Source organism: Ipomoea triloba, chromosome 13 (genome assembly GCF_003576645.1).
Source record: "Ipomoea triloba cultivar NCNSP0323 chromosome 13, ASM357664v1".
Taxonomy (NCBI): Eukaryota; Viridiplantae; Streptophyta; class Magnoliopsida; order Solanales; family Convolvulaceae; genus Ipomoea; species Ipomoea triloba.
The window spans coordinates 1,700,391-1,706,645 of NC_044928.1; positions in this window are offsets into that span (position 1 = coordinate 1,700,391).

The window sequence follows — 6,255 nt, forward strand, 5'->3', positions numbered from 1 at the left end:
AGAGTTTGTTGAATTGTTAGACTAATTCTTTGGAAATTTGTAAATGGATACAAATTCCCTGAGGGAAACACCCATAAATATTAATATTAATATTAATATTAATTAATAAATAAATATTATAAATTTTATATCCTTTTCTATCCTGAATATACTAAAAAATAGTAATAATTCATTATGTGATTATATTATGTGGACAACAAATCCATTATGTGATTATATTCTGTGATGTATATTGAAGTTTGATTGTCTAATATGGCAAATTATTGCATGTACCATGGTTCACACAGCTGTGTGGACCAAAAATAAAAAGTACATTTTTATTATACTGAATGTACATTATTTTTGTACTTGAAAGTACGTTATTTGATACGTAGTAGTATATATAATATAATATACTTTCAGTATTTAAATAATGTACTCTAAAATAATGCACTTTATGTACAAAAATAATGTACTTTTAATATATTAAAAATGTACTTTTTATTTATGGTCCACACAACCATGGTCCATGCAATAATGACTGGTCTAATATACAACATACACCATAAAGCAAAAATTCAGTATTATAAAATAAACCATTTAACCAAAATACTATGAGTATGAGTCTTAATAATAGTATAAGTCTAAACTATAGTATTAATCCAATATTAATAAATAAATAATATAAATTCTATATTCTATGAGTAACAAATTCATCTTATGATTATATTTTGTGGATAATAAATCCATTCTGTGATTAAATTTTGTGATGTATATTGAAGTATGATTGTCTAACATACAACATAAATTCAGTATTATGAAATAAAACATTCAACCAATATAGAATGAGTATGAGTCTAAATTATACTATGAGTTTCAACTATAGTATTAATCCAATATTACAAAAATTCAATGCTATAAAAAAGTGTATAAATGCAATATGTACCTTGGAGTCATGGAATAAGCATGACAGTGTTTGTTGGTTGATGGCAACACGTTGATATTCCTTGGAAAAATAACAACGCATCAACCGGAGCCTTATAGAGCTTTTCCTTGTCATGAGGGATAGGTCGGAGGCAGAGACGTAATTTGACTCCATTACTAAGCAATAAAGAGAAAGATGAGAAATTATAGAGAACAATAGAAAATATATAATGGTAGAATATCAGTCAATTAGTGATCCTTTTATATATTCCGCCAATTAGTAATATTAGATTCATTTTCAGCTAATTATTCTTTTTTTTTTATTTTCAGTCAATTAAAATATCAGATGCAGTTATATTTTTTACCTAATTTCCGTTCCTTTTTAAATTTACCTTTAATATTGTTTAAAATATGCCTTTACTATTGATGATTTCCGTTCCATTTTTAATTGATGATGTAGAATATTATTATTGAAATATTTCCGTTTCATTTTTAATTTCCGTTCCTTTTTAAATTTACCTTTAATATTGTTTAAAATATGCCTTTACTATAGATGATTTCCGTTCCAATTTTAATTGATGATGTAGAATATTATTATTGAAATATTTCCGTTTCATTTTTAGTTTCCGTTCCTTTTTTAATTTACCTTTAATATTGTTTAAAATATGCCTTTACAAATTACAATTAATATTATTCTATCATAACAATTATCATATTACTAAAATACCCCTACGTTTGGGCGGGAAAATTTTGGAGGAGGATATTATTTTTATATATAGTATAAATTATTATTATTATTTTTATTATTGGCTATAGATTTACAATCAAATGAGACAACACCTTCCCGTGAGACGGTGAGACACAACGTGAGTGCACACAACTTACTACGCGGATGCGCACAACCTATAGTGTGTGCACTTAGCCAAACATGAGTGCACACAGTTTAGGGTGTGTGCATTCGTAAAGTAGACTGTGTGCACTTACGTTGTGTTTCACAGGAAAGTGTTATCTCACATGAAGTCAACCATATATATATATATATATATATATATATATATATATATATATATATATATATATATATATATTTATTTATTTATTTATTTATTTATTTATATATTTACGTAGCATGTAGTTGTTTGGGGTAAAACACTCTTCCGTTGGGTGGTAAATGAAATCAGACTTCTTGCCCTCTTAGGATAGTAGCCCTTCGACCCCAGTCCTTAGACACCAGGCGGTTAGGTTCTTCCGTCGGGGTTTGCACACGCGGTCAAACCTTGTGCCCCTTAAGGTACAATAGCCCTTCGACCCGAGTCCTTAGATACTAAGTCGTTAGGCTCTTCCGTTGGGGTTCCTCGTGCCCCCTTAGGATACGATAACATTTCGACTCGAGTCCTTAGACACCGGGTTGTTAGGCTCTTCCATCGAGGTTGGTACGCAAGGTCGGACCTCGTGCCCCCTTAGGGATTAGAGGGGTCGAGTAAGTACCCCACCCCCCTAAAAGTAGTGAAAATGAATCCATGGCAAATTTTACTACTCTTATTAGAGTTAAGGGGACGAACCACCTTAGCTAGGAAGGCATCCAACAAGGTTACTTTTGACCGAGCATGGCCAAGGAGTACACTGACTATGCAAGGAAGGAGCTAGATGCCATCCTATGGGCATACCGCACCGAGCAGAAGAGTACGACCCTGACCTCAACGAGAACAACCACTAGAAATCCGTGTTACATTAGGAATAAGTAATCCAATATCCTATTATGTCATGAATAGGCCCAACATGTCCCACTCTTGCTTCTATTGGGTCGTGGGCCCCCGTTTTGCCTATATAGCTCAATGACTTCCTAGACTTATTATCAACGCACCCTAGGATAGCGAGCCCACAGCTCCGACTAGTTCATAAGAGGAGAGTCCAACAGATGAAGACAAGCAGAGAGGATGAAAGGAAATGCTTCTGATATTCGATATTGAACAAGATGATACAATGAGAATATAAGGACCCCAGAGGCGGTTATAATAGACTCATTAAATACTTTTACAATAATGTCCCTGTCTTAGCGTCACCCTACATCATCCTTCAATAAAAAAAAAAAAGAGTTTTATAATATTTAGAATAAACCCAATCAGAAACGAGAAGAATCAGAAGAAATCCGAGTCATGTGTAACACACACTTTTCTTAAACCCAATTCGCTACCTCCCAAGGATACTACGAGCATTGTAGAGTCAGTCCCCTAGGATAAAACATATTACGACTATAGTGTTTGAGCACTCAAACATATAGTTCGGCGAACTAGAACAATAGGCGAGCACTTCAACCTTTTATAGAAGTGTTGACATAATTTTTGTAGGAAACGATTTTGAGAGAGCAAGAGGGAAAAAAACCAAAGTTTTGGAAGTTCAAAATCAACAGCTGAAACAATGTGCCAACAAGGCTATATGTAGGAGAGGATGGGTTTAGTAGCATTAAACCATGGAATTTGCATCGTAAATAAATCATATTTGTAACCCCCATAATGTAAACTTTTAATAAGGAGTTTAATTCTCAAAATTAAATTGTAATTAATTCAAAATTAATTTCTACGGATCAGAATTAATACTGCCAGAACAGTATTCCGAATAATATGTCGAGCAGTACCCACAAATAGTTGTCTGAATGTTACGAATGGTCAATTGTTCGGTCAACATCCGAATGGTAACTACTCGATCGAATAGTCAAGTTCGAATTGTACATAAAGTTTACTTCAAAATGGACTGCACACTACTAAAAAACACAGATGCAAAAATGTTTGATTTTGAACCATGTACTAGCTAGGTATATGGAGGATTATTTATGATATGCAGTAGAAGTTTCTCCTTCACACATATGTACTGTTTTATAAATTACTCATGTGGATAAGGGATACTACTGTGAGATATATATATATATATATATATATATATATATATATGATGTCCAACAAGATTATTAAATATCTAACTTATTATATTTGTCCAATTGACCCAATAATTCATGCCATAATTTAAAATAATTGGGTCATTAAAATTTTAAAATTTATCGCAACACGATGAGTTCTCAAAAGTATATGCAATAATTCATCACAACTCGTTTGCTTCAGGCAATGCAAATCGGCATGATATGAATCACTTATAGCTTTTAAGCTCAACATTTCATATAATTTTATCATGTATCACTATGTGACATGATTATAATTTTTTTTTTTTTGATTGGATAACATAGAACTAAAGATAAAAAATTTAAGACTTCTTTCATGAGTCAAAAGTCACCCAAAGATTGATCCACATATAAGGTCTTCCAGACTTTTATTAGAAAAAACAGTGCAATGACCAGTCACATTGTCAAGTAGGGAAGGTTTAGAACTTAGAAAGCATATTCCCACAAAAACTAAGTTTTGGATGTCTTTTAAAAATCAGCAACATTCAAAATACTTATTATAATTTTGTAATGTACTACTTCTACTAGAGTACAATGTAACTATCATAAAAGACAATAAGACTCATACTACTTAGTATGATTTTGTCATGCACTTCTACTAAGTACAAGGTGAGTTGCCTATAAGGTTGATGCAGTCCTTTTATTAATTTTGTCTTTCTAACTAGATTAGCATCCTAACACCTCAAATTCGATTATTGGAGGATTATAATACATAGTAATTTTTTATTGTAGCAATGGTTTTAGGATTGACAAAGAATTTATGGATCATTTTTTTCTAATCAAATATTCATCATCGAGGTCCTGGTTTAAGAGGTGACATACGAAAACTAGTGCTTTTAATTTACCTTCTCAACAAAACTAAATTCAAAATTGGGACTTATAATTTTCAAATCTCAAGATGTGATATAAATTCTAATGTTAATTTCTATAATCAAAAGCTAGCCAAATAATTAGACTTAGCTTGGATTTTAAGTAAGTAATAATTTATATATACGTGTATGTGTTACGAAGACTAGGGTTTGCCATATTCTCCATTTTGTGCAGTCGACTTTGTCCCCTTCTCTGAGTTCTCTCTAGTTTCTATACTCTCTTATTGTATTCTACTAATTCTAGTTCAGCAAGTATGTATTTCGAGTGCTGGATCAATAACCTGATTTATATATGGTAATCTATTAATGATCACGATAAAGTGAATCAATTTTAAGGAAATTGTGTACTACACAAGCTTTATATTTTATTTTTCTCATTTAATGTTTTTTCTAACACAAATTAAAAATTATTTGTTGCAGTGGACAGTTTTAATAATTTCAACACGATATTTATAAAAATAACTTAGAAAACACAGAAATTGCATAACTTCCGACAAGAAAACGAAACACACAACATGTGAATACATAAGATATATGTAACGAACAACCAAATCCAAACAACATGCATGAGATCGAGGAGCTTGGCAGCCACCAATTAAAGCACTGAAAGCATAGCAGACAAACTCCACGTACCATGCATGCATGCATGTTTGGATTATATTATTTGGGACATTTTATTTATTTAGCTATATATGTATGTATATATAAACACTGATCCAATTGAAGTTGAAGCAAGCAATGTAGTTAGCAGCAAGGCTTGGTGCAGGTGCAGATGGGGGGGAAGGAACCGGTGCAGGTCCCACTGGAAAACCCCTCAGACTTGCAAACTGTATTGCAGTTGCCGTTGGCAAAAATACATGCCCCCCTGAACTTTTCACTTTTCGACGAGCACATTCTGGGACCCGCAGCCATTATTCCCATCCCTGCACAATTAGATCCAATAATTATTAACACTCACATCATGAAGAAGAAAATAATGTTTGGGAAATAAAGCATCCAATTACTCCTGGAGAACATGCGGACGTACTAATTATTTCATCCGCCCATCTAAAATAATCAATAACTGAAAAGTAAAGAAAAAACGTGAGGGTGTTTTGAGTTAGTTAGTGGGTTTGACTAGTTGATAGTACTAGCTGTAGAAAGATGTTTGGTAAATTAGCTGTTAGCTGATAACTAATTTCATGAAAAATGATTTTTTTCAAAAATCTGTTTTGAACATCTTTTTGAATTTTAGGATTTGAAGCAATAAGGTATTACAAAAAACTAATTAATCAAACACTTATATTGGCTGAAATAAATAATGTTGATCAAATAAGCCAAAATTGGCTGAAAAACTAACTATGATATCAAATAGGGTCGTGGTGATTTTTCTATAATTACAATTATGCATTTTGGAATGATTGATTGTGCATTACAAAATATATAGTTGATTGTGTATTTGGATTTTGGAGAAAAGTTTCCAAATGAACAGTCAAATATTTTCAAATGTATATATATATATATATATATATATATATATATATATATATA